We start from the raw sequence: 26,552 nt of genomic DNA on the forward strand, positions 1-26,552 counted from the left end.
CACCCACAACCTCAGAATGTGTTATCTCATTAGATACTGAAAAAGCTTTTGATAGAGTTGAATGGACATACTTATTTAATGCCTTGAAAAATTTTAATTTTTGTTCTAATTTTATATCATGGATTAAATTAATATATTATAAACCTGTTGCTTCTGTTCTTACAAATAGTTATAGATCCTCTTTTTTTCAATTATCTCGGGGTACGAGACAAGGTTGTCCCTTAAGTCCTTTATTATTTAATATCGCATTAGAACCTTTAGCTATTGCTATTCGTGAATCTCCTAATATTTTTGGTATTACTCGTAATGAAAAGTTATACAAGTTATCACTTTATGCTGATGACTTGTTGTTATATATTTCTGATCCTGATAGGTCTATTCCCGCTATCCTATCTTTGTTGGTTCAATTTGGTAGTTTTTCTGGTTATAAATTAAATTTGGATAAGTGTGAAATATTTCCTTTAAAATGCGTAGACTTTATTGAATTTAAAGTTGTTACTGATAACTTTATTTATTTAGCTATAAAAATTACTAAGAAGTATAAAGATTTATTCAGATTGAATTTTTTACCCATGCTTCATTAAATTCAACAACTTACTGCCAGATGGTCTCCTTTATCCTCATCATTAGTTGGTCGGATTAATGCTATTAAAATGATGATTTTACCGAAATTTTTGATATTTATTTCAAGCCTTACCAACTTTTATTCCTAAATCTTTCTTCGATAACATTGATTCAAAAATTTCCTCATTTTTGATAAAAATCCCAGGTTAAAAATAAAAATCCCAGTTTAAGTAAAAGACAGTTACAGAAATCTAAAAAAGATGGTGGTTTAGCTTTACCTAACTTTAGATTTTATTATTGGGCGAATAATATTCGAAACTTAATATATTGGAAACTAGATTCGGATTCACCATTGTGCCCACAGTGGGTAAATTTAGAATGTAATGTTGCACAAGGATATTCTTTATTCTCCATTCTTGGTTCTTCTCTTCCGGTTGATTTAGTTAAACTCAATAAACAGATATCCAATCCTATTGTCAAACACACAATACGAATTTGGTTTCAGTTTCGTAAGTTTTTTACTCTGAAAAACTTTGTTCTTGATAGCCCTATCTTACTTAACTTCTTTTTTAAACCTTCTTTAACAGATCAAGCTTTTAGCATATGGAAAAGGAAAGGTATAATATGTTTTCGTGATCTCTTTTTTGAAGGTAGTTTGATGTCTTTTGACCAACTTTCCAACAAATTTAATTTACCTAAATCTAATTTTTTTAGATATTTACAAATTAGAAATTTTTTATATAAAGTTTTACCATCCTTTCCCAATTCAACTTTGATAGACTTTTCAGACATGATTTTTACCCTGAATCCTTGTCAGAAAAGATTAGTGGCTTTTATTTATAATAGGACTATGAAGATACAACCAGAAATATCAGGTAGAATTAAACAAGAGTGGGAAAAATATAATATATCAACAGAAAAATGGGAAAAATTTTTACAAATGGTTAATTCTTCTTCTATATGTGCTAAACATGCTTTAATACAATTTAAGTTCGTACATAGAGCTCATATGTCTAAAGATAAGCTTGCTCGATTCTATTCTCATATTAACCCTCAATGTGACAGATGTCATTCAGATGTGGCCTCATTGACCCATATGTTTTGGTCATGTCCCACTTTACATAATTATTGGAAGGACATATTTGTTACCATTTCCTCAATTTGGAATATTGATTTACAACCTCATTTTATTACTGCAATTTTTGGTATACCAAATGAGGATGGTAGTCGACTTTCCCCTTCAATTAGACGAATGATCGCCTTTGTAACATTAATGGCCAGAAGGTCTATATTACAAAAATGGAAAGAAGTAAACCCTCCTACCACATTTCAGTGGTTTTCTCAAACTATCTCTTGTCTGAGTTTAGAACAAATTAGAAGTACTATTTTCGATGCATCAATTAAATTTGAAGAAACTTGGGGACCGTTCATTCGACACTTTCATATGAATTAATTTGGCCTCTTCCAGACCTTTTCCCTTTTTATTCTTGTTCTGGCATGGAGTTCCGGAGTTTTTAACAATATCATACTCATATAAACTGGTATTATTGCCCATGTTAGTTTAGGTTTATTTTTTTTAATATACATTTCTTCGTGCATTTTTACTTTTTTTTTCTTATGATGACTATTTTTATTCTTTTTCATGTACAATCAAAATAGGGTTGATTATTTATTATAAGTTTTTTCTTTGGTTGATATTTAATAAGATATTGTTATCCTATTATAAATTTAACTTTAAATCTAATGCATTTATAACCTATTTATATTATTTTATGTTTCTCTTTATATATATGAAATTCAATAAAAAGATTGAAAAAGAAAAAAAGAAAGAAAGAAAGATTGCTGAGACCCGAAGGATACTGAGAGATGTTTTGTCGAACACCTTCACTCCATCTGCGAAAAAACGGAATTTCTTGCAGGCCAGCCATTTTAACTCCAATCTCTATTCCCTTTTCGACATATTGGTCTGAACCCTATGGACTCTTCTTCTGCCACGGTGAGGCGACTCACAGTGTGGAGGAGTAACACCTCATATTCCGTCCAGTTAAACTCCAATTTGAATGCATGGATATTAATTTTACCTTACGGTAATTGTTTTTCTTCCATTTTCTTCTATTCCACACACTGGCTCTTATTTCTTCTCCTCACATGCCCATCACCACCCCCTTGCGACACTGATTCTTCCCTTCCTCGCATGGTCCACGTTCGTTTTCTGTCAGATTTTATCTTCTCCAGCTCCTTAACTTTGTTGAAGTGACTTTTGGGTCAACCACAGGTAGCAATTAACTTAACTGTCTTCGGCCACTGGCCTTCAGGTTCGAACATGCGTTGTAAATTTAATTTGAAATGAAGCTGTGAATCATTGTTCCCCAAAAGCTTTAAATCACTGAACAGAGAATGCTGATTAAAATTCAGTCGGATATCTGTGGTCTGGGTATAAATCAGGAGTTGTGATTTGCGTGTAGTTCCCACAAAAAAAAAAACGTTGTGTAAGCACTGTAAATATGGAGTTGTATTTTGATTTTCAGCACATAAAATATCAGGTAGCGTGGGTCAGCGAGACATTTCGACTGAAGGGGCCTCAATATGATTTCTGCTGTATCTTATGTTGTCAAATGAACAAACTGCTTCATGTCGACGAGTACTTCTCTCCAGTAATTTTTTTCCTGTTCTACCTTCCCTCTTGTTCTGTCCCCCATTCAGGCCTATTATCTTTTCTCTTCTCCTTCCTGTCTCATTACTCTGGTGCCCCTCTTCCCTTTTTCGAATGGTCCATTCTCCTGTCCTCTCAGATTCCTTCTTTTCCAGCGCATCACCTTTCTCACTCACCCGGTTTCACGTATAATCATCTGAATTTTCCTCCTATCCGTACTCCTGTAGTTTTTTTTTAATTCAGGCGTCTTTCCCCCTTACTTTTCGGCCCTTATTAACGGACTGGGCCCGATGTATTGATTATTTTATTCGTTTCCATAGACGTTGACAACCTACTTAGTTCCTCCAGCATTTTGTTTGCTTTGCTCCGGATTTCGAGCATCTTCAGAAAGCAGTGGGGTTTTCAATCGGATTGAGGGATCGTAGCATTTTTCGGCTGTTCGTCCGTAATTTTCATTCCAATGAAATTGCCGAGGTTGGTGAGGGTGGAATGCGTCAAATGTAGGATGGCTTCTATCGTGAATGGGCTCCCACCTGTGAAAAACATGTGCGTCGAAAAAACGGTTGCTCAGGAAAATTCAGTGTGAAACTGATAATGAGTTACCAGGAGTGGGGTTCGAACCCACGTGAAAATTCGTTCATTGGACCTTAAGTCCAACGCCTCAACCACTCGGCCGTCCTGGTCCGACAAATAGAAAACGGTGAAACACCATTACCGACCAATTGAAAAGCTTTCTCGGAGTTCCTGCTGGGATACCGCTGTATGCATTAGGCTGTCGTACCCCTGTACACTCGCATTCCGTTAAAACACATCAACTTTCCTCGTATTTCAGCTTTCAACTCCTTTAGTTATTTCATACGTGGGCCATAACACATATGTAAGTTTATAAGATTAAGAACTGAAGGTCATAGATTTAAGGAGAGAGGAAATAGATTTCTTTTAATATAGGGAGTTTAGTGATAGGTTTTTTTCACACAGTACTGCCGTGATTTGATGGAATCAAATGCAATCATTGAAATTACGGAACAGCTATATTTCTACATTTAAAATCTTTATTATTCCCTTTCGGGGTTCTTTTTGAAGACCCTGACCTGGAGTTACACGCAGGCTTCGGATCTCTGCGGGAATGGGACCTTTTCTCAGGATTCAACGACTGGCCGCTGTTCGACATGCCAGGGGTGTGGGTTGGGAATCTCGATCGTGTTCGGAAGCCTAAGATATTCGGGCTGCGGTGACGGGCGTATCCAGGTACGGTGTCACGGTTGGAGACTCGTGTGTTGTTGGGGAGGCCGGAAAATCTTTCGCTGTGGGTCCGAAGCCCCGAGGTCTTTGCGATCTTCGGACACAGAGCTCGAAAGGATTTCAGGTAACTTTGGTCTGTGTCTTTGCTATTGCTCAGCACACGCTTTGGTTCGGTGACAGTAAGGTTGCCCGTTTATTTTTGCTGGTAGGGGGTTGGGGGATCGTTGGTCACTGCCGCGTACGTGCGGGAAGGGGGAGCTGGAGAGGACTTTGGGGTTCTTTTAGCTGTTTTAGGGACGTTTAGCTGTTGTTCATTCTTTGGTGACACTCCTCTGTTTTCGTGGATGGTTGCAAAGAAAAAGCATTTCAGGATGCATATTATATACATTTCTCTGACATTAAATTTAACAGTTGAACTTTTGCAGCAATCCGGCTGGGAATTATGACTGAGTGAGATAGAGAAAGAGAGAGGTAAGGAGATAGATACACAGAGAAACAGAGGGGGAAAGACTGGAAACAAACGGCACACAGGAAGAGTAAGACAGTGAAGAGGAGTGGGAGAGTCACACTCTGCTAGGGCAGTTGCTTGAAATTGGAAGGATGGTGGATAGATAGATAGCGCGTGCATGTGAGAAGAATGGGCACAGATTGTGCCAATCTACTTTTTAATCGTTATAAAGAGTCAAATTTATATTCTGCGCATACACGACGAAAGCCGCTTGAATCCGGAGCAAAAATAATACTGCGGGAGGAACGCGGCGTGTCGAAAAGGTTAGCATCTGTGACAAGGCAAGTATCGGGTCGAGATCCGATGTCAGGATAGCGACTGCAGAGACGATACAGCTAGTTCAAAAACAGAACAATGAATAAATTGGTAGGCGATGGGTGGAACCAATTCAGCGAGGGGGACAATGGGCAAATAGAGCCATGTACGGGAGGAGAACCGAGGAGAATGTTTGTATGCAGGTGCTGGAATCTGAGAAGGTAGGTGATTGATTAAATCAGGTACATATCTATTAACTCTTGCTCAGTCCTTTGAGATTGAGAGCAGGGGCGACAGGATCTTGCTTCGGTTTCAGGGTATGAGCAGAAGGAGAGGTTGGGCAAACTTTGGAGCGTTGGAGGCTGGTGGGAAACCTGACAAATCTGTATTAATTCATCGCAGGTACAGATAGAACAGAGTAAAATTATTTTTCCTCCGTAATGTAATTTGAATACATAAGTTTAAGGCAAGAAGGCAGAGTTGAAACGAGGTTTTCCAAGCAAGTGTCTTTTTTCCATGGCGAATGTGGACACTTGCAACGCTCTATCCGGGGAATTGTTCGAAGCAGATATAGCGTTTAAGAGTTATTTATGCTAAAATTAGACATACGGGTCACGTTCAGTGGCATGTCGCTCTAAAGCAGTATTTGTGTTAGAGTAGCATGTCCCTGCGCTGTACTGTCTAAATTCCAACTTATCTCCATTCGATTTCTCTATATGGTTTCGCATTTGCACTTATTTCTATTTTATTGTTATACACTTTAGTTTACCAAAGAAAGATTATTAAATCTTTTTTGTGCTTTCCAGATATGAATAACATAGCCCCCAGAACATGTTGGACCATTTATTCCAGGTAAAATGAATGGTTATGAGTAATGCCCCATCCCGTCCAATGCAGGACCGATCAAGCTACCAAACCCAAGGTCACCGAAACAATCCACTTTCTCAGACTTCCCACTTAGCTTTTTCGTTCCTCGATTGAGTTGTTATAAAGTACTTCGAATCCTCGTTCTCAGCACTCTTTCAAACGACTACTCCACACTTCCAGACAATCCTTCGTTGGAACTTCCCACCTTGAGAAAGAATGTGCATCTGTGCCCAGGAGTGCATGTCCCACATTCTGCAAGGATCATAATCTTTCCCAAATAGATTGCCCTAGATGCGATGGTGCCGAAACTACAGTCGTAGTGGCTTCAAAATCCGCTGTGCACTCTCATCTCCAGGCACCATGTTCATTCATACCGAAATGATTGATCGACTGCTGCATATACAGGTCGGAAAATAAACTGCATTTCTGAACCTGTCCAAATAACGAGAGCTCTATACTCGGACAAGACACTTAAAGGGAAGCAAGGGCCATTGTAGGTCCAGGAAAGGATGAAATAATATGCACTAGCCAAGGGCAGCGAGCATGTACAACCAAATTCGTAGTCACCGTAATCGCACCGACAGCTGTTCACAAGCCAGTAACAGTAGTTATGGACACTGTAATTAATCCGGCGAGTACCCCCCTCACAGAGAGGGAGGCACACGAATGTCAAATAGGAATAGAGCAGAAAAAAGATATGGGTGCAATGGAAACACCTCTGGACGGAAAGCAGGGAATAGCTTTGTGGATGGGTGTCGGAGGTACATAAACCAGAACAGACGGTCTGGGTGCACTGTGGTGAAGGACGCAGGTGAGGAATGAACTTCAGCAGCACAGCCAGAGGATTGCTAAGCTCAGGTGGCGGATCTGCTGTCCCTGACAGAAACAATGCGCTCCAGTAAAGGCAGACAAGCAGTTGTATATCCTAACAGCCCGTATAACTTCGGGGCGGTTATCGGATGGCCTGGGACGCAACAGGTGCAGGTATTCAGCGCGGGACCCATACAACAACTGCCGGAAGCACTGTCTGCCAGCTCAAGCGACAGTAATTTAAGTGGAATCTCAGCAGTAAGAGAAAAGTAAGGAGCAGAAAGTAATAACAAGAAATGTCAAGTGTGCAGGATGAAACGTCGGAAGCCAGTTGAATAAAACTAGACAGCTTCGACGGGACCCTTCAAAAAGCAGGGGGAAAAGCTTATGTCTCGTCATTATGAGCAAAAGAAAATCTGCGGATTCTGGAAATCCAAGAAATGCATACGAGGTACTGGAGGAATTGTCCTGGCCAGGCAGTATCTCTGATGTGACGATCTGTAATTAAGCTGTCTGACCTGCTGTGCTCCTCCAGCAAATGTGTGTATTGTCTTCTAAATATGGATCACTTCAGTCGGCAAGTGGACGTTTTCCCAACCAGAGACTGCACCGCCGACATCGCTGCACGGAGCATTGTCAGGTAATACTACCAAGGTGAAGAACTCTTCCAGATGGACTATGACAAGGAAAACATTTCAGAGGGAAAGTGATAAATGAAATGTGCCGACTGCGAGGGATTCGACAACGGGTCCACATCCCCTACCATCAAGGACGCGGCCTGGAAGATTAGTGCGCCTTCAGGGATCCGGACCAGGCGGCGGGCTGATTCGAGGCCGGTGCTGCCGCCTGATGTGTTGTTTGTGTATACGGAAGATCTGAAGCAGCAAAAACTAAGGACCCGAGCTCTTTGAGCACAGAGCTCGGAAAAAGCGACGACACAGGCTTTGAACACCATATTTCAGCGAGTTGATTGACGTGATTCTCATCTCGCTGTGAAACAGGAACACCTCTTTTCCGCTTATTCGGAAGAAAGAGAGACTGTGATATTTCGAATACTGGTTGAACGATTTGTCTTTGATGTACTGCGCATATCCGTCTTTCTTAATGCTTTGCTACGGGCTTGAGTGCTCTTGCCGGGGGCCGATGCTTTTTACTGGTGGGAGAGGCGGCTTTATTGCTTGGCTGCTGCTTGTGCATGGCAGCGGGGAGGAGGTGGGGAGACTTTGCGTTTCCAATATCTGTCATTCATTCTTTGGGGCACTCTTCTGTTTTCCTGGATGTTTTTGAAGAAATATTATTTCAGGATGTTTATTCTATACATTTCCCTGACAATAAATCTACCAAAACGACAGCTGATGCGGAAAGACATGGGTTGATGTATTACCATTCATCGTGATGAGAATGCGAGTAATCCAAACCGCACGCTGGTTTTCAGCCGCTTTGAGCTATTGGTAGGGTAAAAATCAGATTCCCTAACGGGAGAATTATGGTTTGCTGTTAGCCTGGGCTGTACAGGGACAGACTGACACAGTATGTGAAAGAGTTTTGTATGTGACATAAAGTATTGAAGGATCGAGCCAAATAACAGCAGCACGTTGATGATTAGAGAGATCCACTGGGAAAGGGGATAGTCCACCCAAATCCCAGTGACCAACACATGGTGAGGGTGTTGCTTGAAAGTGTATGCTCCGAGCTGGATCGGACCACAAATGGTACTTTCACAAGTAACACGTGTTTGTGTGGAGACTTCATGAGGCAGCCAGTAGAAACAATGGATTCAAGTTACCCTGTGAGACTCACTTTCTTGTTGTCACCACAAGCAAAACCGGGGAAGGAGTGCAGCTAGTAACCGTGTAATTATAGAGAATCCAAGAGCTAGACAGCCACACCAGAACTGACCACAATGGATGCAAACTGATCCGCAGGAAACGCGAAGGTAGGGGGCACCGAGATTGTGAGAGAAACCTGTGAATAACATGCTAAAGAGTAATGGTGAACGCATCATGTTCTAACCGCTTATTACTGAAAGTATGTGATTGGTTCAAAAGCAGTAAATAGAAAATATATTGCAGAAAATGTATCGGCAGGGAATTAAGTTTAAGCAGACACATCCATACCTTCGATACCATGGTAGAATGAGGAGGAATGCAGAAGGAATCTGAAGGCCGTTACGCTCACCTGAATGGGGAATAGAATTGGGTTGGACTCTTTCAGCAGTTGCGGCCAGCGATTTACTGGATAGTTCGGAAAGGAGTGCAACGAGGGAGAGGTCGTTTTAGTAATTGAAATGGAGACCACACCAACCCCTTATTGTACATCTATGAGAAGCCCTGAGAACCTGATGAATTTACTTTCCAGCTGCTCCTGGAAAGAGAGACAGTTAGCTACCAGAAAATGGAAGGATGAAGACAAGGAATTGGCTGGGCTTCAATCGGTCAGCAAAGGAATAGCCAACAGGAATACACATGAATCTGCATTTCTAAAGACTGCTGTTCACATTTCTGGACAAACTTTCTGCTTAGCATTTTGAAAGAAGCAACTAAGCATGATTGGGTAGATGTACATGCGCCAATGGGAATTATGGGAAATTCCGAAGGAGGGCCTTTTTACTGCCCAATTTGAGTAGATCTTCCTTAAGTCTGGTCTTTCGTGCTAGGTAATTATTTTTGTCCTGGGAGCTAAGAGGAGGGAATGTTCGAGACAATTTTATATCCAGCACGTGTGCCAATTAAAGTAACTGACTTTGGCCACTAGCCTTCGAAGTCCAATATGCATTTTTGATTATTTTAAAATGCAACTCTGTACAATAGGTTTCTAAAGGCCTCAGATCACGGACAGACAACGCTTATTAAAATGCATTTCGATGTCTGTGGTATGGGTGCGAATCGTGATGTGTGAGGTTTGTGTGTGCTTCCAATGAAAGCATTGTGGGTGTATTGATTAATATGGAATTGTCCTTTGTTGATTAGTACATAATATATGAGGTAGCGTGAGCATCGAGACCCATCGAGACCTTAATTCACATTTTGCTTGCTGTATGTTGTTGTTTCTAAAAACTCACCCTGAGCATAATGAAGGGAGGAAGAGAGCGATTGAGAATGATGATGTGGGAAAGTGAAGCCGTATGTGCACTGAAATAATGAGTGAGAGATAGAGAGAGAGAGAGAGTGAGAGAGAGAGAGAGAGAGAGAGAGAGAGAGAGAGAGAGAGAGAGAGAGAGAGAGAGAGAGAGAGAGAGAGAGAGAGAGTGAGAGAGAGAGAGAGAGAAATGGTGATCGATAGAGCAGTAAATCGAGCGAGTGGCAGGGGAAGAGAGCGAACTGGGAAGGCGAGACTTTGTGGAAGAAAAATGGATGATAGAGAATGAGGTCCAGCCACCGAAGGTAATGTTTATTGTGAAGCTTTTTTTTTCAGTTCTGGGCATGGGATTTCGAAGTTCTACTCCTGCGCATCTATATAATGTCTGCATGACCTCTCTTCGGAATGTGCGGAAATTCTGCGTGATCTACAGACTCCGTTCGCAGTCCAAAGATGTACTGATAAGCATGTTAATCACTCATTGTAAGTTGTGTTGTGATTAGGTTAGGGTCTTGGATCTCTCGGGTTGAGGTGGCCGATGCGACTATTCCACAATCCACCGCTAACTAAATAAATAAAACCAAAGTGGGAAGTGTGGGACAAAGAAAGCATTTGAGAGACGAAGACGGAGTGTGCGACAGAAAAGGAAAGGGAAAGACGGAGCAAGAGGGAAGGAAGGATATATGGGGGGGGGCATGAGAAACCAATTGAGTTGGATGTAAATAAAGAGGGATAGAAAAATTATAAGGTTGGAACGAGAAAGAGGAAAGCAATGGTTCAGAAACTCAGGGAACGATCGATGGAGAAAGTAGTGACACGGGAGGGAATAAAAAATGGAAGAGAAGGAGACAGAGCAAAGCGAAGATCGAAAGGGTAAAGCGAGAGGAAAGGTGGTAGAGAAGGAGAGAGAGAGAGAGAGAGAGAGGAAAAGAGAGGAAAATGGCTATCAGAGAAGGAGGACAAAAAGAAGAAGAGAAAATAAGGGAAAGGAGAAAGAGAAGGTTCAGGAAAGACGTGAGAGAGAGTGACTAAAAGTGAGAAAGAAGAGAAGGACAGGGTATGATGATAATATGCTGTGTAAGAAGATGCGAGGGAAGAACGGAGAGTTAGAAACAGAGAGACTCTGTTAAAGCATGCTCGTTCCGTTTGGTTCCATAATTCTTTCATTTTTCAGTTGCGAGGCAATAAAGATCTTGTGAACTGGAGCATTTCAGTTACTGTGCGACCAGACACACTCGCCCCTGAGGGCTTTGCCGGTCCTTTTACTGGCTACGTGGAGCAATCCGTGTTTCCAAGGTAATGCTCCTCAGCTCTTTCTGTGCTACACACTGACGACGTTATCAGTGTTTCATCGTGCACCCATGCTGAGCTCGTCAATATCATCAACTTTGCCACCAATGACCACCATACCCTAGCATTCAACTGGATATTTTCTGAAACCGTTCTCCCTTTTCTCGATCTCTCTCTCCATCTCCGGAGACAGGTTTTCTATTCCATTGTTATCTTGATTATACCTCTGTCGAGAGTATCCTGTAAAAAGCTATTCCGAAATTTCTGTTCTTCAGCTTCTCTGCATCCGTTCCCAGGATAACGCTTTCCTTGCTAGGGCATCAGAGTATTGAGAGTATCGGATACGTCTATAATATCCGGTGCTCTCGATACTATAGATTGCTGAGACCCGAGAGATATTGAGGGATGTTTGTTGAACATCTTCACTCCATCTGCGGGAAAAACGGATTTTCTCGCTGGCCAGCCATTTTAATTCCAAACTCCATTCCCTTTTCCACATATTGGTCTGAACCCGATGGACTGTTCTTCTGCCACGGTGAGGCGACTCTCAGTGTGGAGGAGCATCACCTCATATTCCGTCCAGGTAGGCTCCAATTTGAATGCATGGATATTAATTTTGCCTTACGGTATTTGTTTTTCTTCCATCTTCTTCTATTCCTCACACTGGCTCTTATTTCTTCTCCTCACCTGCCCATCACCAGCCCCTTGCGACACTCATTCTTCCCTTCCTCGCATGGTCCACGTTCGTTTTTTGTCAGATTTTATCTTCTCCAGCTCCTTAACTTTGTTGAAGGGATTATTGGGTCAAGCACAGGTAGCAATTAACTTAACTGTCTTCGGCCACTGGCCTACAGATTCGAACATGCGTTGTAAATTTAATTTAAAATGAAGCTGTGAATTATTGTTCCCCAAAAGCTTTAAATCACTGAACAGAGAATGCTGATTAAAATTCAGTCGGATATCTGTGGTCTGGGTATAAATCAGGAGTTGTGAATTGCGTGTACATCCCAAAAAAAAACGTTGTGTAAGCACTGTAAATATGGAGTTGTATTTTGATTTTCAGCACATAAAATATCAGGTAGCGTGGGTCAGCGAGACATTTCGACTGAAGGTGCCTCAATATGATTTCTGCAGAATCTTATGTTGTCAAATAAAGAAAGTGCTTCATGTCGACGAGTACTTTTCTCCAGTAATTCTTTTCCTGTTCTACCTTCCCTCTTGTTCTGTTCCCCATTCAGGCCTATTATCTTTTCTCTTCTCCTTCCTGTCTCATTACTCTGGGGCCCCTCTTCCCTTTTGCGAATGGTCCACTCTCCTGTCCTCTCAGATTCCTTATTTTCCAGCGCAGCACCTTTCTCACTCACCCGGTTTCACGTATAATCATCTAAATTTTCCTCCCATCCGAACTCCTCTAGTTTTTTTTTTAAATTCAGGCGCCTTTCCCCCTTACCTTTCAGCACTTATTAACGGACTCGGCCCGATGTATCGATTATTTTATTTGTTTCCATAGACGTTGACAACCTACTTAGTTCCTCCAGCATTTTGTTTGCTTTGCTCCGGATTTCGAGCATCTTTAGAAAGCAGTGCGGTTTTCAATCGGATTGAGGGATCGTAGCATTTTTCGGCTGTTCGTCCGTATTTTCATTCCAATGAAATCGCCGAGGTTGGTGAGGGTGGAATGCGTCAAAAGTTGGTTTGTTCCTATCGGGAATGGGCTCCCAACTGTGAAAAATATGTGCGTCGATATACGGTTGCTCAGGAAAATTCAGTGTGAAACTGATAATGAGTTACCAGGAGTGGGGTTCGAACCCACGTGAACATTCGTTCATTGGATCTTAAGTCCAACGCCTTAACCACTCGGCCATCATGGTCCGACAAATAGAAAACGGTGAAACACCATTACCGACCAATTGAAAAGCTTTCTCGGAGTTCCTGCTCGGATACTGCTGCATGCATTAGGCTGTCGTACCCTGTACACTCGCGTTCCGTTAAAAATACTTCAACTTTCCTCATATTTAAGATTTCAACTTCTTTAGTTAATTCATACGTGGGCCATAACACATATGTAAGTTTATAAGATTAAGAACTGAAGATCATAGATTTAAGGGGAGAGGAAATAGATTTCTTTTAATACAGGGAGTTTAGTGATAGTTTTTTTTACACACTTAGTGGTACTGCCGTGATTTGGTGGAATCAAATGCAATCGTTGAAATTAAGGAACAGCTCTATTTCTACATTTAAAATCTTTATAATTCCCTTTCGGGGTTCTTTCTGAAGACCCTGATCTGGAGTTACACGCAGGCTTCGGATTTCTGCGGGAATGGGACACTTTCTCAGGATTCAACGACTGGCCGCTATTCGACATGCCAGGGGTGTGGGTTGGGAATCTCGATCGTGTTCGGAAGCCTAAGATATTCGGTCTGTGGTGACGGGCGGATCGAGGGACGATATCATGGCTGGAGACTCGTGTGTTGTCGGGGAGGCCGGAAAATCTTTCGCTGTGGGTCCGAAGCCCCGAGGTCTTTGCGATCGTCGGACACAGAGCTCGAAAGGATTTCAGGTAACTTTGGTCTGTGTCTTTGCTATTGCTCAGCACACGCTTTGGTTCGGTGACAGTAAGGTTGTCCGTTTATTTTTGCTGGTAGGGGTTCGGGGGATCGTTGTTCACTGCCGCGTACGTGCAGGAAGGCGGAGCTGGAGAGGACTTTGGGGTTCTTTTAGCTGTTTTAGGGACGTTTAGCTGTTGTTCACTCTTTAAGGCACTTGTTTATTTTTGTGGATGTTTGCGAAGAAAAAGCATTTCAGGATGCATATTGTGTACATTTCTCTGACATTAAATTTAACAGTTGAACTTTTGCAGCAATCCGGCTGGGAATTATGACTGAGTGAGATAGAGAAAGAGAGAGGTAAGTAGATAGATACAGAGAGAAACAGAGTGCGAAAGACTGAAAGAAAACGGCACACAGGAAGAGTAAGACAGCGAAGGGGAGTGGGAGAGACAAACTCTGCTAGGGCAGTTGCTTGAAACTGGAAGGATGGTGGATAGATAGATAGCGCGTGCATGTGAGAAGAATGGGCACAGATTGTGCCAATCTTCCTTTTAATCGTTGTAAAGAGTCAAATTTATATTCTGCGCACACACGATGAAAGCAGCTTGAATCCGGAGCAAAAATAATACTACGGGAGGAACGCTGCGTGTCGAAAAGGCAAGGCAGGTATCGGGTCGAGCTCTGATGTCAGGACAACGAATTTAGAGACAATACAGCTAGTTCAATAACAGAACAATGAATAAATTGGTAGGCGATGGGTGGAACCAATTGAGCGAGGGTGATAATGGGCAAATAGAGCCGTGTACGGGAGGGGAACCGAGGAGAATGTTTTGTATGCAGGTGCTGGAATCTGAGAAGTTAGGTGATTGATTAAATCAGGTACATGTCTATTAGCTCTTGCTCAGTCCTGTGAGATTGAGAGCAGGGACGACAGGATCTTGCTTCGGTTTCAGGGTATAAGCATAAGGAGAGGTTGGGCAAACTTTGGAGCGTTGGAGGCTGGTGGGAATCCTGACAAATCTGTATTAATTCATCGCAGGTACAGATAGAACAGAGTAAAATTATTTTTCCTCAGTAATGTAATTTGAATACATAGGTTTAAGGCAAGATGGCAGAGTTCAAACGAGATTTTCCAAGCAAGTGTCTTCTTTCCATGGCGAATGTGGACAATTGCAACACTCTGTCCGGGGAATTGTTGGAAGCAGATATAGCGTTTAAGATATATTTATGCTAAAAGTAGACTTACGGGTCACGATCAGTGGCATGTCGCTCTAAAGTAGTATTTGTGTCAGAGTAGCCTGTCCCTGCACTGCACTCTGAATTCCAACTTATCTTCATTCTATTTCTGTATATGGTTTCGTATTTGTACTTATTTCTATTTTATTGTTATACACTTTAGTTTACCAAAGAAAGATAATTAAATCTTTTTTGTACTTTCCAGATATGCTTAACATAGCCCCCAGAGCATGTTGGACCATTTATTCCAGTTAAAATGAATGGTTATTGGTAATGCCCCATCACGTCCAATGCAGGACCGATCAAGCTACCAAACCCAATGTCACCAAAACGATCCACTTTCTAAAACCTTCTCACTTAGCCTTTTCGTTCCTCGATTGAGTTGTCATAAAGTACGTCGAATCCTCGTTTCCAGCACTCTTTCAAACGACTACTCCACACTTCCAGACAATCGTTCTTTGGAATTTCCCACTTTGAGAAAGAATGACTCAACCTCTTGTGCACCTGTGCCCAGGAGTGCATGTGTCACATTCTGTAAGGATCATAACCTTTCCCAATTAATTGCCCTAGATGCGATGCTGCCGGAACTACAGCCGTAGTGGTTTCAAACTCCGCTGTGCACTCTCATCTCCAGCCACCATGTTCATTCATACTGAAATGATTGATCGACTATAGAGGTCGGAAAATAAACTGCATTTCTGGACCTGTCCAAATAACGAGAGCTCTACACTCGGACAAGACACTTAAAGGGAAGCAAGGGCCATTGTTGGTCCAGGAAAGGATGAAATAATATACACTAGCCAAGGGCAGCGAGCACATACAACCAAATTGGTACACAACGTAGTCACCGTAATCGCACTGACAGCTATTCACAAGCCAGTAACAGTAGTTAGGGACGCTGGAATTAATCCCGCGAGTACCCCCCTCACAGAGAGGGAGGCACACGAATGTCAAATAGGAATAGAGCAGTAAAAAGATGTGTGTGCAATGGAAACACCTCTGGACGGAAAGCAGGGAATAGCTTTGTGGATGGGTGTCGGAGGTACATAAACTAGAACACACGATGTGGGTGCACTGTGGTGAAGGACGCAGGTGAAGAATGAGCTTCAGCAGCACAGCCAGGGGATTGCGAAGCTCAGGTGTTGGATCTGCTGGCCCCGTCAGGAACAATGCGATCCAGTAAAGGCTGACAAGCAGTTATATATCCAAACAGCCCGTATAACTTCGGGGCGGTTATCGGATGGCCTGGGACGCAACAGGTGCAGGTATTCAGCACGGGCACCCATACAACAACTGCCGGAAGCACTGTCTGCCAGCTCAAGTGACAGTAATTTAAGTGGAATCTCAGCGGTAAGATAAGAGTAAGGAGCAGAAAGTAATAACAAGAAATGGCAAGTGTGCAGGTAGAAACGTCGGAAGCCAGTTGAATAAAAATGGACAGCTTCGACGGGACCCTTCAAGAAGCAGGGGGAAAAGATTATGTCTCGTCATTATGAGCAAAAGAAAATCTGCAGTTTCTGGAAATCCAAGAAATGCACACAAGGTGCTGGAGGAATTGTCCTGGCCAGGCAGTATCTCTGCAGTGCCGATCTGTAATTAAGCTGTCTGACCTGCTGTGCTCCTCCAGCAAATGTGTGTATTGTCTTCTAATTATGGATCACTTCAGTCGGCAGATGGACGTTTTCCCAACCAGAGACTGCACCGCCGGCACCGCTGCACGGAGCATTGTCGGGTAATACTACCAAGGTGAAGAACTCTTCCAGATGGACAATGACAAGGAAGAACATTTCAGAGGGAAAGTGATAAATGAAATGTGCCGACTGCGAGGGATTAGAGAACGGGTCCACATCCCCTACCATCAAGGACGCGGCCTGGAAGATTAGTGCGCCTTCAGGGTTCCGGACCATGCGGCGGGCTGATTCGAGGCCGGTGCTGCCGCCTGATGTGTTGTGTGAGTATACGGAAGATCTGAAGCAGCAAAAACTAAGGACCCGAGCTCTTTGAGCACAGAGCTCGGAAAAAGCGACGTCACAGGCTTTGAACACCATATTTCAGCGAGTTGATTGACGTGACTCTCATCTCGCTGTGAAACAGGAACACCTCTTTTCCGCTGATTCGGAAGAAAGAGAGACTGTGATATTTCGAATACTGGTTGAACGATTTGTCTTTGATGTACTGCATATATCTGTCTTTCTTAATGCTTTGCTACAGGCTTGAGTGCTGTTGCCGGGGGCCGATGCTTTTTACTGGTGGGAGAGGGGGCTTTATTGCTTGTCTGCTGTTTACCCGTGGCAGCGGGGAGGAAGTGGGGAGCCTTTGCGTTTCCAATATCTGTCATTCATTCTTTGGGGCTCTCCTCCGTTTTCCTGGATGTTTTCGAAGAAATATTATTTCAGGATGTTTATTCTATACATTTCCCTGACAATAAATGTACCAAAGCGTCAGCTGATGGGGAAAGACATGGGTTGACGTATTACCATTCATCCTGATGAGAATGCGAGTAATCCAAACCGCACGCTGGTTTTCAGCCGCTATGAGCTATTGTTAGGGTAAAAATCAGATTCCCTAATGGGAGAATTACGGATTGCTGTGAGCCTGGGTTGCACAGGGACAGACTGACACAATATGTGAAAGAGCTTTGTATGTGACATAAAGTATTGAAGGATCGAGCCAAATAACAACAGCACGTTGATCATCAGAGAGATCCACTGGGAAAGGAGATAGTCCACCCAAATCCCAGTGACCAACACATGGTGAGGGTGTTGCTTGAAAGTGTATGCTCCGAGCTGGATCGGACCACAAATGGTACTGTCACAAGTAACACGTGTTTGTGTGGAGACTTCACGAGGCAGCCAGTAGAAACAATGGATTCAGGTTACACTGTGAGACTCACTTTCTTGTTGTCACCACAGGCGAAACCGGGGAAAGAGTGCAGCTAGTAACCGTGTAATTATTGAGAATCCAAGAGCCAGCCAGCCACACCAGAACTGACCACAATGGATGCAAACTGATCCACAGGAAACGCGAAGGTAGGGGGCACCGAGATTGTGAGAGAAACCTGTGAATAACATGCTAAAGAGTAATGGTGAACGCATCATGTTCTAACCGCTGATTACTGAAAGTATGTGATTGGTTCAAAAGCAGTAAATAGAAAATATATTGCAGAAAATGTATCGGCAGGGAATTAAGTTTAAGCAGACACCTATATACCTTCGATAGCATGGTAGAATTGAGGAGGAATGCAGAAGGAATCTGAAGGCCGTTACGCTCAGCCTGAATGGGGAATAGAATTGGGTTGGACTCTTTCAGCAGTTGCGGCCAGCGATTGACTGGATAGTTCGGAAAGGAGTGCAACGAGGGGGAGGTCGTTTTAGTAATTGAAATGGAGACCACACCAACCCCTTATTGTACATCTATGAGAAGCCCTGTGAACCTGATGAATTTACTTTCCAGCTGCTCCTGGAAATAGAGACAGTTAGCTACCAGAAAATGGAAGGATGAAGACAAGGAATTGGCTGGGCTTCAATCGGTCAGCAAAGGAATAGCCAACAGGAATACACATGAATCTGCATTTCTAAAGACTGCTGTTCACATTTCTGGACAAACTCTCTGCTTAGCATTTTGAAAGAAGCAATTAAGCATGACTGGGTAGATGTACATGCGCCAATGGGAATTATGGGAAATTCCGAAGGAGGGCCTTTTTGCTGCCCAATTTGTGTAGCTCTTCCTTAAGTCTGGCCTTTCGTGCTAGGTAATTATTTTTGTCCGGGGTGCTAAGAGGAGGGAATGTTCGAGACAATTTTAGATCCAGCACGTGTGCCAATTAAAGTAACTGACTTTGGCCACTAGCCTTCGAAGTCGAATATGCATTTTTGATTATTTTAAAACGCAACTCTGTACAATAGGTTCCTAAAGACCTCAGATGACGGACCAGACAACGCTTATTAAAATGCATTTCGATGTCTGTGGTATGGGTGCGAATTGTGAGGTGTGAGGTTTGTGTGTGCTTCCAATGAAAGCATTGTGGGTGTATTATAAATATGGAATTGTCCTTTGTGAATTAGTACATAATATATGAGGTAGCGTGAGCATCGAGACCTTTCCACCGAAAGGGCCTTAATTCAGCATATTGCCTGCTGTATCTTGTTGTTTCTAAAATCTCACCCTGAGCATAACCGGCTCTCGTTTTTAGGAGCGTCGTTGGCGCCACCCTCTCCTAAGGGACCCTACTAATTACCCCGATCCCACCGATTTCCGCAAGGACTGCACTTTCTGCGATTCCTTTTCATTCATCCTCATCAGTAATCTTCAATCAGGGAATTATTCTTGTAAGCGGCTCACTACCATTGAGAGCCGAATACGTTTTACTTATTTTCTGCCTCAGTGAAGTGCCCTCCATTTGCCGGAAGGAAGACATGCGGAGAGAGATGCGTCTGGATTGCGGTTTGTGACTGGGCAGAGGAGAGAGAAAAGTGTGGGGAACTAATATGGTGCGAAAATGAAGTGAGGAAGAGAGCGATTGAGAATGATGAGGTGAGAAAGTGAATAAATGAGCGAGACGTATGAGCACTGAAATAATGAGTGAGTGAGAGAGAGAGAGAGAGAGAGAGAGAGAGAGAGAGAGAAATGATGATCGATAGAGCAGTAAGTCGAGCGAGTGGCAGGGGAAGAGAGAGAACTGGGAAGGCGAGACGTTGTGGAAGAAAACTGGAAGAAAGAAAATGAGGTGCATCCACCGTAGGTAGTGTTTATCCTGAAACTTTTTTTCAGATATGGGCATGGGATTTCAAAGTTCTATTCCTGCGCATCTATATAATGTATGTATGAACTCCCTTCGGAATGTGCGGAAATTCTGCGTGATCTACAGACTCCGTTCGCAGTCCAAAGATGTACTGATAAGCAAGTTAATCACTCATTGTAAATTGTGTTGTGATTAGTTTAGGGTCTTGGACCTCTCGGGTAGAGGTGACCGATGCGGCTATTCCACAATCCACCGCTAACTAAATAAATAAAACAAAAGTGGGAAGTGTGGGACAAAGAAAGCATTTGAGAGAGGAAGACGGAGTGAGCGTGAGAAAGGGAAAGGGAAAGACGGAGCAAAAGGGAAGGAAGGATATATGGGGGGCATGAGAAAACAATTGAGTGGGATGAAAATAAAGAGGGAAAGAAAAAGTATAAGACAGGAAAGAGAAAGAGGAAAGCAATGCTTGTGAAACTCAGGGAACGGCTAATGGAGAAAGTAGTGACACGGGAGGGAATAAAAAAATGGAAGATTAGAGATGGATAGGATGTGAGGGAATCAGAGAGAGAAAGAGGGAGAGAGAGAGAGAGAGAGCTGGAGAGATGATAAATAAGACTCTCTCTTTTCTTTCTTTTTCCAATTTTTTAATTAAATTGTATATACGTTTGTACATAAATACAGAATTTATAAGGATATTTATTATAAATCAAAATAAGGTAGCACAAAATGCACTATATATCAATCATACCGATAAAATCACGGTATCCCATATTCATGATCTATCAAATAAAATATATTGAGTTCTGAAGTACAATAATATGGTTAATTAAATTATAAAAAGAATCTATACCCACTACGAAGACAAAGCTGGTTTGTAAAAAATACAAGAGAAAAAAAGAGTACTTTACTATATAGTGCTTGAATGAGAATAGCTCGGTTAGAGAAAATTAAAAAAAAAAGATTGGGAAAAGGATTCACAATGTAAATGATTATATTGGTTATGACGAGGCGGTGCGTGGCCAAGGGGTAAAGACCTTCGACTGGTCATCTGAAGTTCGTGAGTTCAAGCCTCAGCCGAGACAACGTGTTGTGTACCGGCAAACTGCTGGGGGTGAACCTCGCGATAGACTGGCGTCCTATCCGTTGCGGGGGCGAAGGGGAAGGAGACGGGGACTTCACGCTCCAGAAACAGGCATAAGCACCGGCCTGATGAGCCTTTAATGTTTGGGACAGACTTTAACTTTAACTCATTATCTGATGAGACCTGGAGGCTTCTTGCAAAATGGTTATTTCATCATCATTATCAAAGGGGTCCTATGTCTAAAGTTAAGCTCTCACATTTTTCGCAGATAAATAAGACTCAATATTCACCAGACCAATTCCTAACTGAATTTCCATGCAGTAAGGAACATGGAGAAAGACCAAGCATTGAAAAGTGATAGGGGGAATTAATGCTGTAGAGACAGTGAGCGATATTCAGAACATGTCAGAAAGAATTAGAGATAGGTAGATAGATAGATAGATAGATAGATAGATAGATAGATAGATAGATAGATAGATAGATAGATAGATAGATAGAGAGTCGAAGATTGCGTGTAGGAGGGAGACAGAGGTGCAGTGGAACAGAAAGAACGAATGAGGGGGAAGAATATGGTAAGAATATGGAGCTTAGAAAAATAGAGGGCTGATGAACTTAAATAAAAAATAAAATAAATTACCAAAAATAAAAAAGAAAAATAGAGGGCGAACAATAAGCCTAGGTAGTTTTAAGGTAAGGACATGTTCAACACAGCTTGATGGGCCGAAGGGCCGGTATTGTGCTGTAGGTTTTCTATGTTTGTATGTTTCTAGTGAGTGAGATTGCAAATAAGTGAAAGCAGGAGAAACATTGCGAGAAAGTAATACAAGATAGAAAGAAGTATAAAGGCAAGCAGAAACATCAAAAAGAACTGAAACAAAATGTGATTGGTGTCCTGACCAGATTAGTTCGACGCTCACAGCCAATCAATCCACTGGCAGGCCTGCGCCCCAACATGTACGCAAAGTGATATATGCCGGAGGTCTGATTTTACTCTCCATTATCTGTCAAGGATATTAACTTATTGGACTGCAAGTAAGCTGTCTTTCGATCCGGACACCATGACTTCCCTGTGCTCTCTGCTGATTATATTGGCTATGATGCCCGGTGAGTCTTCGCGGTAACTGTCTGTATCTGTTCCTTATGTCCGGAGAAAGCTCAGTCTGTTCATGCATTCTATCATTTTATTGCAGGAGCAATTGGGAAAGATTCTGTGACGCAGTGGCCGACTGATTTAATGATTGTGGAAGAACAAAATGTAACTCTGAACTGTAATTACACTGGCGTACCTAGCTATATTGCTTGGTATGTTCAGTATCGAGTGGAATCTCCAAAATATTTGCTAATGTTGTTCAGCAACGGAAAGATGGACCGGCATGCCGAATGTCCGGCGAGGTTTTCTGGTGGTTGGCAGAGAGGCAACAAGACGGCACATTTGAATATCTCTGGCGCTTTCGTGTCGGACTCCGCCGTGTATCTTTGTGCCATGAGTCCCACAGTGTTGCTGGGTGATGACAGCTCCGGACAAAATCCGACGTTCGTGATGCAGTGAGCGCTCGCTAGAGGGCGCCCTTTGCCGGGAAAGTGGGAGGAGAGCAGAAACAAATCCCCCCACAGCCACTTGATCGACTTAAGAACGAGAAATTATTCGCAAAAGATACGCAGATTTGAGGACCTGTTCGTCAATGGAAAGTGTACCAATTTGCACAAATTGAAACGTTATGAAACATTTCCCAAACACATGCAACATGTTAGTTGACATAGGGGCAAAAGTACCCATAACTGATCCACATTTGCGAAGTGCCGTACAGCATATTTATATTACGGGTGCAGGAGAAAGAAGCGAAATAGAGATATTCGAAATAGGTGAGGCGCCAATTTCAGTGTATTTCTGGATATGTCCAAATAATATGTGAACTATTCTCGGAATAGACGCTGAAAGGGAAGCAAGGGCCATTGCAGATACAGGAATAATAGGCCCAAGCTCAGGGCAGCGAGCACGTGCAACGAAATTCATACACAAAGCAGCCAGCGTAATCGCACTGACAGCTGTACAGATGTCCGTAACGGTTGTGAGGGACACTGGAATTAACCCCGCGAGAACACTCCACACAGAGAGGGAGGCACACGGATGTCAAATAGGAATACAGAAGGAAAAAAATATCGGTGCAAAGGAAACGCCTCTAGAGGGAAAGCAGGAAATAGGTTTGTGGATGGGTGTCGGACGCACATAAACTAGAACACACGGTTTGGGTGCACTGTGGTGAAGGGTGCAGGTGAAATATGAGCTTCAGCACCACTGCGAGGGGATTTCTAAGCTCAGGTGGCGTCCCTGTTGGCCCCCACAGAAACAATGCTCTGCAGCAAAGGCAGACAAGCAAATATATATTCAGACAGCCCGCGTACTTTCAGGATGGTTATCGGATGAGCTGGGAACGATGAGGATTTGTAAACACAACTGCTGCAGGTATTCAGCACGGGCACCCAATAAAACAACTGCTGGAAGCACTGTCTGCCAGCTGAAGTGACGGTAATTAAAGTGGAATCTCAGCGGTAAGAGAACAGTAAGGAGCAGTAAGTAATAACAAGAAATCGCATGTGTGCAGGAAGAAACGTCGGAAGCCAGTTGAATAAAAACAGACAGCTCTGAGGGGACCCTTGGTATTTTGTGTGTAATGTCTTGTAATTATGAATCACTTTAGCCCGCGGGTAGAAGCTTTCCGAACCAGAGACTGCATCGCCAGCTGCGCTGCACGGAGTGTTGTCAGGTAATCTGATCAAGGTGAAGAACACTTGCAGACGGCCATGACCAGGAAGCACATTTCACAGGGAATGTTATAAATGAAATTTGCCGTCTGCGATGGTTTCGGGAACGGTTCCACGTACCGTACCACCAAGGACGCGGCCTGGAAGATTATTGCGCCTTCAGGGTCTTCGAACTGGAGACGAGCTGATTCGAGGCCGGTGCTGCCGCCTGATGTGTTGTGTTGGTGCAGAGAACATCTGAAGCAGCAAGAACTAGGGACTGGAGTTATTTGGGCACTGAGCTCGGAAAAAGGGACGCTACAGACTTTGAAAACCAGAAATCAGCGAGATATTTGTTATGTCTCTCCTCTCGCTATGAAACGGGAACACCTCTTTTCGCCTTATGAAGCAGAAATAGAGGCTGTGATGTTTCGAATATTGGTAAAAGATTTGCCTTTGATGTACTGCATATATCTGTCTTTCTTAATGCTTTGCTGCAGGCTTGAGTGCTCTTGCTGGGTGCCGTTTCTTTTTACTGATGGGGGAGGGGGTTCGTTGCTTTGATGCTGCTTATATTTGCCGGGGGGGGGGGAGCGAGTTGGGGAGGCCGATTTGCGATTCTTATATCTGCCATTCATTCTTTGGGGCACCCCTCTGGTTTCCTGGATGTTTAAGAAGAAATATTATTGCAGGATGTAATTTCTATACATTTTCCGACAATAAATGTACCTATTTATCCTATCGAATCTATTGAATTCTCAGTGTTCAGGAAAGGTAGAAAACATAAACCAAAGAATACCTTTGCCAAAACTACAGCTGATGGGGAAAGACATGGGTTGAGGTATTACCATTCATCCTGACGAGATTGCCAGCAATCCAAACAGCACTCTGGTTTACAGCCGCTATGAGCTATTGGTGGTGTGAAAAATCAGATTCCTTATGGGACATTTACGGGCTGCGGTGAGACTGGGCTGTACAGGGACAGCCTGACTCAGTATGTGAAAGAGCTTTGTATTCGACTTATCGTAATGAAGGATCGAGAAAATTAACAGCAGCACATTGATGATCAGTGAGATCCGTGGCGAAAGGAGATAGTTCTCCCAAAACCTCGTTCCCAACACATGGTGAGGGTGTTGAGAGAAATTGCATGCTCCCAGATGGATCGGACCACAGATGGTACATTTAAAAAGTGACACGTGTTTTGTGAACGCTATACGAGTCAGCCTGTGGAAACAATGGATTCATATTATACTGTAAGAATCACCTTCTGGTTGCCGCCATAGAAAATTCAGGGGAAGGAGTACAGCTAGTAACCGTGTAATTATAGAGAATCCAAGAAATGGTTACCAGCCAGCCACACCAGAACTGACCACAATTGATGGAAACTGATCCACAGCAAACGCGAAGGTAGAATGTAACGATATTGAGAGAGAAACCTGTGAATAACATAATGAAGACCGATGGTGAATGTACTATGTTCTGACCGCTGATTGCTGAAGGCATGTGATTAGTTTAATAGCAGGAAATAGAAAATATATTGTAGAAAATAGCTCGGCAGAGATTTAAGTTAAATTAGACATATCCATAACTTCGATAGCATAGTAGAATGAGGAAGATTGCTGACGGAATCTGAAGGCAGTTTCGCTCAGCCTAAATGGGGAATAGAAGTGGACCGGCCCCTTTCAGCAGTGCGGCCAGCGATCGCCTCTTAAATTCGGACAAGATTGCAACCAGGGAGAGGTCGTTGCAGTAATTGAAATGAAGTCCACTCGAACCCCTTATTGTACATCGACGAGAGAGCCTGATAAATTTACTTTACTGCTGCCCCTAGAAAGACAGAGTTTTTGCTACCAGAGAATGAAGCGGTGAAGACAAGGAATTGACTAAGTTTCAATCGGTCAGCAAAGGAAGACCCAACAGGCATACCCATGAAACTGCATTCCGAAAGACTGTTGTTCACATTTCTGGACCAACTCTCTGCTTAGCATTTTGCAGGTATCAATTACGTATGATAGGGTAGATGTACAAGCGTCTACAGGAATTATGGGAAATTCCGACGGCGGGCATTTATCTGCCCAATTTGTGTAGATCTTCCGATAATTATTATTGTTCGGGGTGCAGAGAGGAGGAAATGTTCGAAAGAATTTTAGATCCAGCACCTGTGGTGATAAATGTAATTGACTTCTGCGACGAGACTTCAGAGTCTAATATGCATTTTAAATTATTTTAAAATGCAGCTCTGAACAAATGGTTCCGAAACGCCTTAGATCACGGACGAGACAATGCTTATAAAAATGCATTTAGATGTCTGTGGTATGGGTGCGAATCGTCAGGTGTGAGGTTTGTGTGTGCTTCCAATGAAAGCATTGTGCGTGCATTGTAAATGTGGAATTGCCCATTGCTGGTTAGTCAATAATATATGACGTAGCTTGGGCACCGAGACCTTTCAACCGAAAGGACCTTAATACAGTATATTGCCTGCTGTACTTTACTTTTTCAACAAAAAACTCACCCTTATTATATTGTAATCGGCTGTCATTATCAGGTGTGTCGTTTGTTCCACCTTCTCCTAAGGGACTCCACTAGTTACACCCTCCCGTCCGCTTTCCGCGGGGATTGCTCTTTCCGCGATTCCGTTTCATTCGTCCTCACCACTAATCTTCAACCAGGCACTTGCTCTTGTAAGTGGCTTGATAGCCACACCTCATTCCTACCACTGAGAGCCGAGTACGTTTTGCCTATTTTCGGCCTTGGTGGCGTGTCCTCCTTTTGCCGGAGGGAAGACATGCGGAGAGAAATGAGTCTGAATTGCGGCAGAGAGGGTAGAATCCAGGGGAAACCGTGGGGAACTAATACGGTGCGAAAATGGAGGGAGAAAGATGACGATTGGGAATGATAGAGTGAAAGTGAAAAAAATGAAGGAGACTTAAGAGCAC

At 42.9% G+C, this 26,552-nt stretch overlaps 1 non-coding gene across 1 annotated transcript; it reads right to left on the minus strand.

Annotated features, from left to right (window-relative positions):
* Positions 1–13,055: 13,055 nt before the first annotated feature.
* trnal-uaa (transfer RNA leucine (anticodon UAA)) lies at positions 13,056–13,138 on the minus strand. The gene has a single exon. It is a non-coding gene; the product is annotated as a tRNA-Leu (tRNA).
* Between the last annotated feature and the right edge of the window lie 13,414 nt (positions 13,139–26,552).

The sequence above is a fragment of the Hypanus sabinus genome, chromosome 26 (assembly GCF_030144855.1).
Source record: "Hypanus sabinus isolate sHypSab1 chromosome 26, sHypSab1.hap1, whole genome shotgun sequence".
NCBI classification, from domain to species: Eukaryota; Metazoa; Chordata; class Chondrichthyes; order Myliobatiformes; family Dasyatidae; genus Hypanus; species Hypanus sabinus.